The sequence below is a fragment of the Podarcis muralis genome, chromosome 15 (genome assembly GCF_964188315.1).
Source record: "Podarcis muralis chromosome 15, rPodMur119.hap1.1, whole genome shotgun sequence".
NCBI lineage: Eukaryota > Metazoa > Chordata > Lepidosauria > Squamata > Lacertidae > Podarcis > Podarcis muralis.
In genome coordinates this window covers 18379671-18393714 of record NC_135669.1, presented here as the reverse complement: position 1 = coordinate 18393714, position 14044 = coordinate 18379671, and the positions used below count along the sequence as shown (strand labels likewise).

Below are 14044 nucleotides of genomic sequence, written 5' to 3'. Positions count from 1 at the left end.
TCGCTGCGTTGATGCAGCTACGGCCTGGATCGTTTGACTGATGTGAAACCGAAGCACACTGATGGCCGTCACCACCTAAATAAACCGAACAAACCAACTTTCCTCCAGTTCTCTAGTTGCTAGGGAAGGAAAGGATAACACGCAGCAAGATTCATCTATTCATTCATTTGTTTTATTGGGTTACATGTCACCATGCTCTCGAAGCATGCAAAGCATGATTGAGTAGGGTGGGTTTTTCCCCCCTCAAAAAGAAAGCAAAGCAATTAATCAGAGATAGTACAAAAGAGCACTCCCCTTCAGAAAAACTGCGGCTTCGTAGCATTGTCTCTTTGAACTGACAATTTTGCTGGTGGATCGTGACTACTTGGATCGGGAAGCCCTTGTAAGAATACGCTGCATCCACTCCCAAGGGCCATCACAGGAGCACTCTCTGAGAGGAAGCGTGAGGGACATCTCCTCTTAGTGTTTAGTTTTTGAACCGACAGCAACAATCACTATAATAATCACGAACATAATTGCTCCAATGACAATCCCAATGATATTCAGGATGCGGGCCGTGCGGGAAGAGCTTGCGGCTTGATTGATGTTTCCTTCGTTGTTGGCATTTCTCGCCTGGGGAAGGAGAGAGAAATCAGGGCTCAGAGTGGCTTAAGCTAGAACACCTTCCAGCTCCACAGCTTCCATCAACCCAGGGGGAGAGTAAGCCCAACTGGTCTGTTGTCATGCATTTGGAAATCAGCACCTGCCATAGGAGCCACCTTCAGCCCCCACAATAAAATATTTGAGGGAGCTGGGCCCCCACAAAGTCGATGGACATTCAAATGCTATGTGCGCACTGCATCATGTGATTATGCAGGATGGGGCTCACCTGGGCCCCCACAATATTTTATTCAAGTTGGCCAGCCCCTTGCAAAGTGTTATAAGAATTTTAAGGTCTTAAAGGTAAAGGTAAAGGGACCTCTGACCATTAGGTCCAGTCGTGATCGACTCTGGGGTTGCGGCGCTCATCTCGCTTTATTGGCTGAGGGAGCCGGCGTACAGCTTCTGGGTCATGTGGCCAGCATGACTAAGCCACTTCTGGAGAACCAGAGCAGCACACGGAAACACCGTTTACCTTCCCGCCGGAGCGGTACCTATTTATCTACTTGCACTTTGACGTGCTTTCGAACTGCTAGGTTGGCAGGAGCAGGGACCGAGCAACGGGAGCTCACCCCGTCGTGGGGATTCGAACCGCCGACCTTCTGATTGGCAAGTCCTAGGCTCAGTGGTTTAACCCACAGTGCCACCCACGTCCCTTTAAGGTCTTAGATATATAATAAATGTTCATAAATGTAGCAAGCAAACAGGTACATAAATATATAAACCACATGTCTGAAGCAGCACAGGAAGACAGTCCTGAAACCAAGCTGACCAAATGTTTCTCTGCAAGGAGGGAGGAGGTGAAAAAAACCTTCCTTCAGGCTTACTAGCTGCTTTGCTTCTCAGTATTCTCTGGTTGGCCTCTGTTATTTCCTCCTACCAATAGGGAACCCACGTAAGGACTCTATACAAACTCTTGGATACCCCATAAGGGGAAAAGGGCAGATTTTGTTTACAACAAAAGCTACCTCTATCCCCTGGCACAGCGCCTGCTTCTCTGTGACATGAAAAACTCCCACACACCCTGCTTAGAGGAGCTTCAGGGAGCGTCCCCTAAGAAGAATTTACTAACCAGCGGCAGAGTTTGGGCTATCAGATTTCAGTGGTACCCTGTGCCAGGAGCGGAGGAAAAGGGGTGCACTGGGGGCAGACCGCCCTGGGTGTCTTCACTGTGGGAGGTGACATTTAGCGCATTGCCTGCCTGTGACTCCCAAGCCTACCCCGAGCCATCGGGGGAAGGGGGGAGCTGCGCCGCTTTGCATTCCCTCCTTCCCCCCTTCGTTTTGGCAGCTGGGGGAGGCTCGGGAGTCGTGAGCGTGCGGCGTGCTGAATGTCCTCCATTGGCGGCTCGCTCCACACCCGGCTGCAGGGCACACACACTGCTCCGTGCACCTGAGCAGCTATTCCGTGCCTGGGAGGGCACCTCTGCGCCCCCCCCCCTTGGGAGCCATTTGCAATGCAAAAATTAAAGCCCCCTCCCCTACCTCCTGAGGGCCTCGTCCCTGCTTCTCTCCACCTGGCCCAGGGCAGGGCCTGACAGGCTTCATAAGGACTGCTGCCGGTGCTGCTGCCCAGCAAGGACTGGGGTATTTTGGGGGAAGTTTTGTTTTGTTATTGATATTAATTTTTTTGTATCTTTATTTTTATGCGGAAATTGTTCGGTTTGGTTATGTAGTTTTTGATGTGTTTTATTTATTTTTATGACCACTTTGCTATGTTTGTAACTGTAAATCTTTTCATATTGTAAGCTGCCTTGAGCATTGTTTTAACTGTGGAAAGACCCCATACAAATAAAATGATGATGATGATTCTTACCACCGGTCATGCTCCCCTAAATCCACCTCTGTAATAACATCCGGTTATCAGCTCTAGGAAGCAGAGGTGCCAGCTTGCGAGGGCGATTTGGGGGGGGGGTTAATAATAATAATAATAATAATAATAATAATAATAATAATTTATTCATACCCCGCCCATATGGCTGGGTTTCCCCAGCTACTCTGGGCGGCTCCCAACAGAATATTAATAATAATCATAATAAAGCAATAAAACATCAAACATTAAAACCTTCCCTAAACAGGTATGCCTTCTGATGTCTTCTAAAAGTTGGAGAGTTGTTTAGTTCCTTGATATCTGATGGGAGGGCGTTACACAGGGTGGGTGCCACTACCGAGAAGGCCCTCTGCAATGCCATACGCATGATGTCAGGACATCTGGAGGAGCTGGGGGCAGAGGCAAACATGGTGGCCACACGGCTTCGGTGGCCAGCAGCTCCTCCTTTTCCTTCTGTTGGCAGTGCCACTAGCGAGAGGCTGCTTCGACCCCCTCCTCCACAGCAGGAAGAGGAGGGGAAGGAAGTGGCCACTGAAGCCCTGCCACAGTTGTCTCCATGTTTTGCCTCCGTGCCTTCTGTCCTGGGGGGCCTGGGCCTTAACCCAAAAATATAGGCGGGGGGTCAAAAGGGCTGGCACCCCTGCTAGGAAATATCCCAGCTAAACAAAGAGGCTTATTTTTATTTGGTGTATTGTGGGAGTCTACACTTCTCACCTTAACTCTAGCTCACCCAACAGTGCAGAAGTGCAGAGTAAAGAAAAGGTATACTTCTAAGGAACAAGTAAGGTCTGGGATTTCCCAGACATATCTGGGATTTGTCCATTGGAAATAGCGTCCGGATGGAATTTCTGAAAATTGGTAAAAAATGTCTGGGAAAACCCAGGGGTATGGCGGCCCACGTCAGAAGTTCCCATGTCCAGATTTTCCATTTTTTGAAATAGGGTAACCCTAAGAAAAGTGAATGGGATGCGGGTGGTGCTGTGGGTTAAACCACAGAGCCTAGGGCTTGCCGATCAGAAGGTCGGCAGTTCGAATCTCCGCAACGGAGTGATCTCCCGTTGCTTTGTCGCAGCTTCTGCCAACCTAGCAATTCAAAAGCACGTCAAAATGCAAGTAGATAAATAGGTACCGCTGTGGTGGGAAGATAAACAGTGTTTCCGTGCGCTGCTCTGGTCTGCCAGAAGCGGCTTAGTCATGCTGGCCACATGACCCGGAAGCTGTACACCGGCTCCCTCGACCAATAATGCTAGATGAGTGCCGCAACCCCTGCAATATAATTCTGCTGAGGGCATTGGAAAACAGCAAGAAGGGAAGCCTGGAGGGGAAGGTTATCTGCCAGCTCCCAACTTGTCCAAATGCTCTTCCTTCCTTAAGATCTCCTCCTTTTTTCATAACACTCTTACCACCACTGCTTCTGGAATGGGTGTAAGCTTGGTGGAGCTGGAGACAAGACCTGGGAGCGTCTCTTTCCAGTATCCTGATCCATTGTGATGTTCCAAATCCATCAAACCTCCTTTGGGGAAGGTTCTCAGGCAGGGTGGAAGGAGAAAGAACTTGCCCAGGTGAAGACCACCTGGTGGAAACCCTTACACATATGGTTCTTAATTGTAAACTATATGCTGATCTCCATCAGCAATTTCTAGATCAACTCTGCATCCCCAAATGGAAACCAGAGTTGGAGGTCATACATTTTCTATTACTGGGGAATGATCAGGAGCTCACCAAGTTAGTGGCTAAATATCTCTATTTGGTTTTTTGTCGTTGAAATACACTGCAGACTTCTTATCTCCCTGGAAACCTAGAGATGTGACGATAGACTGCTCTGCCGCCTTTCTTTTAGCAAATGTTTTGTGCCACTGGGGAAGTGGTAATTCTGTATTGATTTGTTCTGGATGTTTGGATGTGATGCCAATAAAAGGTTTGATGATGATTGTGATGTTCTCCACCCAACTGATGCCCCAAGCACAATGGGAGACCTGTGGGCCAAGAGTTCTGGGACAGACTAGAAATTAAAGGCCAGGTCTTGGAGAAAGACTAGATCCAAAGGCACCCTGTGGCAAAGGCAAAACAAGTTGCAGCGCTCTTCTGTGCCCCATGGCTTACGAGAAGCATCCCTGGAAAACACAATGTCATGCCCTCCAACATTCCCAAGATAAAAACAGGAACATTCTATCAGTATCACTGCTTTGAGCATTTCCTTCTGGTTGGTACACAAGCTATTAGAGGAAACACGCAAAACTGCAGTATTTTAAACACAAAAATCTTTGTATTTATGTATTGCCTTTAAGGAGGGACGCGGGTGGCGTTGTGGGTAAAACCTCAGCGCCTAGGGCTTGCCGATCGCATGGTCGGTGGTTCGAATCCCCACGGCGGGGTGAGCTCCCGTCTTTCGGTCCCAGCTCCTGCCCACCTTGCAGTTCGAAAGCACCCCTAAGTGCAAGTAGATAAATAGGTACCGCTTTATAGCGGGAAGGTAAACGGTGTTTCTATGTGCTACGCTGGTGCCGGCTCACCAGAGCAGCTTCGTCACGCTGGCCACGTGACCCGGAAGTGTCTCTGGACAGCGCTGGCCCCCGGCCTCTTAAGTGAGATGGGCGCACAACCCTAGAGTCGGACACAACTGGCCCATACAGGCAGGGGTACCTTTACCTTTACCTATTGCCTTTAAGGAAGCCTGAGGGGAAAAGGGAACCCTTATCAGTAAATACAGCTAATTAGCAGTGATACTGATGTGGACTGGAACAGCTCTGTTTTCATCTGTTGAATGTGGGAGGGTATGCAATGTTTGGATCCGCTGATTTACTTTATCTGTCCTGATTTGATTGTATGGGTGGATCTAGCAATGTTCCTTACAGCTTTAAGTTGTTGATTGTCCTCCTCCCTGGGGTTATTTGCAGCGAAGGGAGTATTTGGCAGAGCTCCTCAGCCAAGAATGTGGGGGCTGTCGGATCTGCCTTGGGAGCTCACAGTCCGCGTGGGAGAAAAACCTTGCCTAAATTTTTGGAAGAGCACATCTGTCTCCCTTTCCGACGCTCTCCCTCATCCATCCACTTTGTTTAAAAGAACCATACGCTGTTAAGCCATTTTGGAGCTGTGTGAAAAGCTTTTATATTTATTATTCTTATTAGTAAGCTGGCGTACATGGTTTGTCCACTCCTCAATTAATCCCTACAGCAACCCTGTGAGGTAGGTTAGGCTCATAGCTGTCAACTTTTCCCTTTTCTTGCAAGGAATCCCATTCAGAATAAGGGAATTTCCCTTTAAAAAGGGAAACGTTGACAGCTATGGTTAGGCTGAGAGTGAGTGACTTGCTCAAGGTCACCCAGGGAGTCACTCTTCATGGAAGAGTGGGGATTCGAACCCTAGTCTCCCAGTCCTAGTCTGACACTCCTTAACAGCTACACCACACTGGCTCTCTATGACCACATTTGATCATTGTTAATAGAAAGCAGAAGCGGAACTTGCAAAGCTGCCTTGCATAGAGTCGATGGAGCCATCTATCTCAGTATCACCAACTATACAACAGTCTTCACCAGCCTGGTACCCTCCAGACTCTCTTGGTCGCTGGACTGATGGAGTTGTAGAGTCCAAAACACCAGGAGGGCACCAAGGCTGGTTGAGACTGACTAGCTAACAGTGCTCCAGGGTTTCAACAGGAATCTTCTTCAGCCCTTCCCAGAGATGCTCCTGGAATCCATGGCAAGCAATGCCATTGCTCTACCAGTGAGTTGCAGCCCTTCCCAGTGAGGCCAGGTGACAAAGCCCAACAGTACCTGACAGATCACAGGCTGCCCGCAGCCTTAGGGAGAGGCTAGTCCTAGGGATATGCAGAGGTTCTCTTTTCTAAGCCACCAGGACTGCGAAAGGCGAGCATCTGTTAAGCTGGAGTGATTTCCCACCCCTACCCCCCTTCCTAATGAAATAGTTAGCATCTGTATTGAATTTGAAACTGTTCCTGATGGGTGCAGTTGTTTCAACTGTTTTTAGGCACGCAATTGTTTTGTGCATCTTTTAATTGTATTGTGAAATCGCTTCCAGCCCTCCAGTCTCCAAAAAGTTGCAAAATGGATTCCCAAGTGGCATTTTGTAAACTCTTTCTCCTGGTTCCGATTCTCTCATTTGCAGCAGACACACCAGACAGCTCCGCAAGCCAAGAACAGTGTGTGTGTGTGTGTTTGGCATGCGGGCAGGGAGAGTACTTTTGTTTTTCAAACCCTGCCAGAGTCAATCTTTTCCTCAGATGCTCTCATGGCCCATGCATCTGTGGGGTTTAAGAAACACCCTGCACCCCACCCCTGCCCAGTGGCTTAGGGCAAAGCATTAAACATTTACAATTTGATTATAGATAAATCCATCTTTTTCCAAACTGCAAAGCTGTGTCTTAGAATCACAGAATGCTGGAACTGTAGTGTTGGAAGGGAACTTGGAAGTCATCTAGTCTGACCCCCTGCAACGCAGGAATCTCAACTAAAGCATCCATGGCAGCTGGCGACCCAACCTCTGCTTAAAAACGTCCAAGGAAGGAGAGTTCACCACCTTTCATGGGAGTCTGTTCCACTGCCAAACAGCTCTTGCCATCAAAAAGTTATTCCTGATGTTTAGTTGGAATCTCCCTTCTTGTAACGTGAAGCCACGAGTTTGAGTCCTACCCTCCAGAGCAGGAGAAAACAAGCTTGTTCCCTCTTCCATGTGACAGCCCTTGAGATACCTGAAGATGACTATCATATCTCTTCTTGGTCTCAGGGGGAGTGTTACCTCAACCAGCACAGGCTGAATCCCTCTTCCCTGTTCTGCCTTCTGACTGACTAAGAGCAGCTTTGTCTTGTATGAAATAAGCTTCCATTTGCTCACTCACATCTAGTCCATCACTGATGACAAACACCAGTTTAGAACCAAGGCAGCTTCTGTGGATTCAGGTGGGGAGGAGAAACAGAGCTGGGTGTCATCAGCATATTGATGACACCCAACCCTGAAGCTCTGGACAACCTCTCCCAGTAGTTTCATGCAGTTGATAAATAGCATAGGGAACAGAACAGAACCCTGAGGGACCCCACAGCCAATGTCCATGGTGTCAAACAGGAGCCCCCCCCTTTCTGGGTTCACTCCTCCAGGAAGGAACAGAACCACTGTAGCAGAATGCCTCCAAGTCCCATCCCACCAGCGTGGTCCAGAAGGATACCATGGTTGATGGTACTGAAAGCTGCTAGTAGAAATGTGTGTTGTTCCCAACAGCCAAGATTGGCATCTTCCATCCCTGCACCAAACTTTTGCAGAGAATTAAAAGGGGGGGGAGGACAGATAAAATCTACTAGCAATTCCAAAAATCATGAATGTCTTTAATTTGCAAAGCAATCTACTATGCTGCTTGCGTCTTTGACAAATATTTTCATGCCTGCCAACACCAAAAGCCCTACACAACATCCAGACACAAACCACCCCACACTCAAAAACGCAAAGCCCTTTTACAAATCCATTCTCCAGGGCAGTTAGAAATCTGTGATCAAAAGTTTCATGTTGAGGAAATTGTTGGAATTTTTAGTGGAGGAAGACACTGTGCATAAAGTACGCACAAGCGTACTAAACATTCACACATGTGCACATATAAATGCAAACATCCCTCCTCTGCCTAATGGATGTTTTAAAGAGCTGAATGTTCAGCATTCTCTTCTGCAGAGTGAGGCAAAGAACCCCAAAGTAGGCTCACCTGGAGAGAGAAGACGAGAGCTGCAATTCCAAGCGGCAGACAGCAACACAGCAGGTTGAAGATAGAAAGGGCAAGGTACGAATTAACATTTCTCTGGGATGCTTCCATCTTCAGAGGTGATCTTGTCTTGAAGAGTTCTCTCTGCTGCTGGGCTTTGACCAAAAAGACTGACGCCAGCAAAAGCTTGACTTCAGTCTTATCCTGCACTGGGGGAGTAGCCACTGGGAATGAACACCCGTCTGATGCTCCCAAGCTCAGAGATCAGTGCAGGACTTAGAAACAGCTCTTTAAAAAGCAAGGAAATCAAAATTGCACAATGAACGCAGTTATATCTGGGGAGGAAGAGAGCAGGGAGGGGTGACTGGGAGGGTGCTGGCAGTAAGCTGAGGCCAATCCATGGGCTGGGAAAGCAGAACCCTTCTGAACTGGCATCCCAGAGAGTTTCGCTTGGTTTAATTTACATCAGGTTCCCCCAAAATCCTGGGGAATTTATCCTTCTGAGTATTTGGTCGACAATTCCTCCAACCTGGGGAATTGTGGTTATCCTACCAGCCAGCTCTCAGGTCTGTGGCTGCCGTTGCTGAATGCCAGGTCAGCTCCAAATAAGACCTCCAAAATCCATGATCTCACCCCCATCTGTGCCCACCTGGGTACTCAGGGCAGCATCAGGGCAGACTGGAGGATCAGGGATGGGGAGTTGCTGTAGTCTACAGAGATTCCGTCTCTCTCTCCAGGTTCTCTTTCCAGTTGTGAGGGGAATCTAGAGTATGTATTCCTGACACTGGGCAATCAGAACAGATGAGAGATTCCTCTGGTTTACTGCCCACCTCACTGCCCAGCAGTCTCCCTGCCTGAACTGACAGAGCTGGTCTCAGAGGCAGTGTTAAGGACTCCCAAGCTGCTGGTTTGGGGGACTTCAGCATCCATACCGAGGCGACTGTCTCTGGGGTGGCTCAGGACTTCATGGCTGCCATGACAACCATGCAGCTGTCCCAACGTGTCATTGGCCCAACATATGTGGCAGGCCACACTCTGGACCTTGTTTTCTCAACTGGGCAGGAAGAGGGTGGTTTGGGTGGCATGTATATCTTTGGTATGGGAAAACCAAAGTACATAAGGGATTCCTGAACCATGTTGTAAGAAAATCAATTTATGCTATATGGGAAAAATCTTTTAGAAGGTAGAACTCCATGGTGGTTATCACAATTAGAAGCAATATCAGTTTTTTTAAAAAAGGAAGGTGAATGGGCAACTTACTAAGAGCTATTAACCGAAGTAGGAAACCAATTGAAGGTGAAAAAAATTGAGGATATAAGACATTTATTAACAGATTGGTTACAATGCCACCTACTAAATGATTTAGGTTGGTCAAAGGATTGGGTTTCAGTAAAGAACTGTCAAGGTTTGAAAAGGATTTGTTGGAAAATAATGAGAAACTGTTGTTAAAAAAATGTACAAACTGTTGTTGGAATGGGAAAGCTGTTCCACTTCCTGGTGGGGAGGTGTTGGGTCAGGCCATGTGGCCTCCACACACAGCAGGGGCTGGCGAAACCCCACGTCATGACCCCCAGCTGGCCAATCAGGTCGGCCAGGGGGCATGAATTATCCATTTTTAACAAGGGGATCTCCCTACTTGTACCGGCTTCTGCGGATCTACTAGGCTTCAACAGATCTACCGACCATCTGTTTCGTTTTGCTGTACGTCAGGTCTACTGGCTGTGAGAGAAGTCACTTGTCTCATTTGGTTTTCATTGTGATCTTCTTTGGGGTCCTTTACCCACAATCTGTGTACACAACAGTCGGACTGTACACTTGTCCAGTTATTCACATGTAAGGTTCAATGAGTGTACAGTCTGGTACATAATACAGTCATACCTTGGGTTACAGATGCTTCATGTTGCGTGTTTTTGGGTTACGGATATGCCGAAACCCGGAAGTACCGGAACGGGTTACTTCCGGGTTTCAGTGCTTGCACATGCGCAGAAGTGCCGAATTGCAACCCACACGTGCGCAGATGCAGTGCTGTGGGTTGCGGACGCTGTGGGTTGCGAACGCGCCTCCCGCACGGATCACGTTTGCAACCCGAGCGTCCACATAGTTGCATAGTTGAGCTATGCAAATCAACAAGTGCATACTCAAACAAACAGTTGTACATGTGTACAGACAGCTTGTACCAATCTTCAGTACAATGTGTGAACAAGCACTGTGGAGTAGGACTTGCTGTGGGAGAGTGGCCTATGGAAAGGGTCTTGTTCGAAGAGCTGGCACTGGGATGTGGATGAAAGCCTCCCGCAGGCTAGCTGCGACCCACATTTGTTCCACTCCTGCCCTTCTAGTACGTGGTTGCATTCCTGATTTGGGGGACCTGTAATGTACATCTGATGGGACGCGGGTGGCGCTGTGGGTTAAACCACAGAGCCTAGGACTTGCCAATCAGAAGGTCGGCAGTTTGAATCCCCGTGACGAGGTGAGCTCCCGTTGCTCGGTCCCAGCTTCTGCCAACCTAGCAGTTCGAAAGCACATCAAAAGTGCAAGTAGCTTAATAGGTCCGGCAGGAAGGTAAACGGCGTTTCCGTGCGCTGCTCTGGTTCGCAAGAAGCGGCTTAGTCATGCTGGCCACATGACCCGGAAGCTATACGCCGGCTCCCTCGGCCATGAAAGTGAGATGAGCGCCACAACCCCAGAGTCGGCCACGACTGGACCTAATGGTCAGGGGTCCCTTTACCTTTACCTTTAATGTACATTTGATCTTCAGTGTCAGCATTATGACTTCTGGTGTCTTTAAGAGGCCCGTCTTCTGGTCACAACCAAACACTGCTGTGGTCTTTTACACTGCCACATCACAGCTGCTCATGCAAGATAGTGCTGCTCCTTTTCTCTGGAACAGGAGAGATTCTTTTAGCCCATTAGTAAGCGACCCACTTGGCAGTCTCAGAGGCCTCTTGGCCTCTGAGACTGCCAAGTGGGTCGCTTACCAATGGGACTTGGAAATCCCTTTTTCTTCGCAGGAACCCTTTTCTATTTTTATTTCCAACGTGTGGGGCTTTCCTTCCTATGTAGTTGTTGTTTAGTCGTTTAGTTATGTCCGACTCTTCGTGACCCCATGGACCAGAGCACGCCAGGTACTCCTGTCTTCCACTGCCTCCCACAGTTTGGTCAAATTCATGCTGGTAGCTTCGAGAACACTGTCCAACCATCTCGTCCTCTGTCGTCCCCTTCTCCTTGTGCCCTCCATCTTTCCCAACATCAGGGTCTTTTCCAGGGAGTCTTCTCTTCTCATGAGGTGGCCAAAGTATTGGAGCCTCAGCTTCAGGATCTGTCCTTCCAGTGAGCACTCATGGCTGATTTCCTTCAGAATGGATACGTTTGATCTTCTTGCAGTCCATGGGACTTCCTTCCTATACTCCTGTCTAATTCTCTAGACTGCATTGTCTCCCTTCACCTTCCCACACGGCATACAGTTGGGTTAAGAACTTAGTTCGTTCTGGAGGTCTGTTCTTAACCTGAAACTGTTCTTAACCTGAAGCACCACTTTAGCTAATGGGGCCTCCTGCTGCCGCTGCACCGCCACTGCACAATTTCTGTTCTCATCCTGAAGCAAAGTTCTTAACCCGAGGTAATATTTCTGGGTTAGCGGAGTCTGTAACCTGAAGAGTATGTAACCCGAGGTACCACTGTATTTCCTTAGTCGCTCCTCACTGGGGGTTACCCCCGGAATTAAGCACATTCTTCTCTGGCTGATCAGACCCAAACCAGTCTTCTTCCTAGCTTCCCTGTCGTGTTCTTCTCCCAACATCTATTCCCTTCTACCCGCAAGTTTCCTAGGGCCTCTCTCCCAACACTCCTGCATCTTGCCTTTTAGGTAGAGACTTGGCTTTTTATTGCTTGACAGCTGCTGCCGCCCAGCTTCCTCTGCCCTGGCTCACTAGTGATTTAATTTGTTTTCTGCTGGGAGAGGAATGTTAGGGGAGGCAGATGGAGCCACCTGTTTTCTTTCTGTCTCCTTGGGCCTTTTTGAAAGATGATTTATTGCTTGTTCTCCGTCACCACCAGCTGGCAATGAAACGCAATTGCAGCACCAGCCTCTCAAGTGTGTACAGTACAGGTGCTGAAGCTTCTTGGGGATAGTGTGTCTTTAATTAAAAGCTTCTTCCTTCCAGGTTCTGCTCCTTTTACTGCCTCCTAGCAGCTTGGCTAAGGCCAGGCACACCTTGGATGTCCTCAGGGCTCTCTGCTTCTACCTAGACAAAACAGTGGTATTCAGGAAATCAGAAGCTCTGCTTGTTTTGTTTGGGGGTGTCGCACTGGGATAGGAAGTATCCACCTCTGCTGTTTCCAAGTGGCTTAAGGAGACTATTGCCTAGGCCAGACATGGCCAAACTTGGCCCTCCAGATGTTTTGAGACTACAATTCCCATCATCCCTGACCACTAGTCCTGTTAGCTAGGGATGATGGGAGTTGTAGTCCTAAAACATCTGGGCGGCCAAGTTGGACCATGTCTGGCCTAGACCTATCAGGCCTTGGGGAAGTCCCTTCCAAGGGGACTGCCGGCTTACTCCCTCAGGGGAGCAGCCCCATCAGCCACATATAAAGGAAGTTTTCCCATCACTGACATTTGCAAAGCAGTCATGTGGGCCTCCACAAATACCTTTGTGTCTGGTGAACACTATATGATAAATTCATGTGCCTCAGGCAACTCAGCCTTTGGGAGAAAAGTGCTTCAGTGGGTACTCAGTCTATGACCCAGCTCCCTCCTGCCCATCTATACTACAGCTCTGCTACATCCCACACAAGGATTGCCTTTATAGGAACTTCCAGGAGGAAATGGAAATTCTCACCATGAATTTCTATCCCCAGGGTTCCTGGAGGGCAGGGCCCACCTCTCATCAGAGACCAGGTCATGGGACATAATAGTAACAACAGATGCTATAAATTCTTAGCATAAGGCACCAGGGTAGGCTGTTTTCCTCTACATCTTGTGTCCTGTCTGTTTTCTCCTGTCTCTCATGCTCTGCAGCACCGTGGACAGAGGCCGTAAATAGAGACAACACAAGGCAGACACCTAGGGGTGGCATCGAGGATCTCTTTGGGGAGTCTGCAACAGGGTCGAAGGATCTGTCTTGCTCTATCTGGCCCTTCCTCTGGAGGATTCAAAATCAAACCCAATTCTCATGCACGTCCAGTTAGGGCTGCCATATGTCCGGAATTTCCCAGACACATACGGGATTCACCAGTGAAAAATAGCGTCCAGGTTGAATTTCCAAAAAATCAGGTAAAATGTCCAGGAAAACCCAGGCGTATGAAGGAAGTGTTGCATTTTTGGACAAATTTCCTTAAAAAAATAGCGCAAAAAGTACAACTTTGGCAAAAAGAAAAAAGCTCAACTTTGCTTCCCTCTCCACCCCACAAAAAATAGCTGAACAACTTTTGTTTCCGAATTTTCACGTTTTGAAACGGACCGGGACAATGCATGCCGTGGTTGAAGTTTGCAGCCTTGGAACTGCTTATGTACCGTAAATGGGGGGCGGCACATTGTCTCGCAGCGAAAAGGGGAAAGAAGATCGGTCAATCTCTCGATTTGTCCCTTCTCGCTTGCCGTCGCCTTTTAAGTATCTTAGAAACGACTTGTGCTTTCCCTTCGGCGCGAGTATTAGGCTTTTAGTGGGTTTGATACGCTGCAGAAGCACGTTCGCATTTAAGGCTGAACGTTATATATTAGCAATAATTAAGGAATACCCAATCACAGTCCCGAGAGTATTGCGCTTGCGCAGTTGAGCCGTCGAGGGCACAATCCTGGGCACCGAGGAAGGAACAGAGAAGCGCATGCGCAGTGAGACTAAGAGTCCGTCACGCCCAAGGCCCGGATCGGCG

The 14044-nt window shown here is 48.4% G+C and overlaps 1 long non-coding RNA gene across 1 annotated transcript; it reads right to left on the bottom strand.

Annotated features, from left to right (window-relative positions):
* Window positions 1–154: 154 nt before the first annotated feature.
* Window positions 155–10255, bottom strand: LOC144325642 (uncharacterized). The gene is made up of 2 exons (XR_013390832.1): window positions 8174–10255; window positions 155–612 (listed from the first exon to the last, which is right to left on the bottom strand). It is a non-coding gene; the product is annotated as an uncharacterized LOC144325642 (long non-coding RNA).
* Between the last annotated feature and the right edge of the window lie 3789 nt (window positions 10256–14044).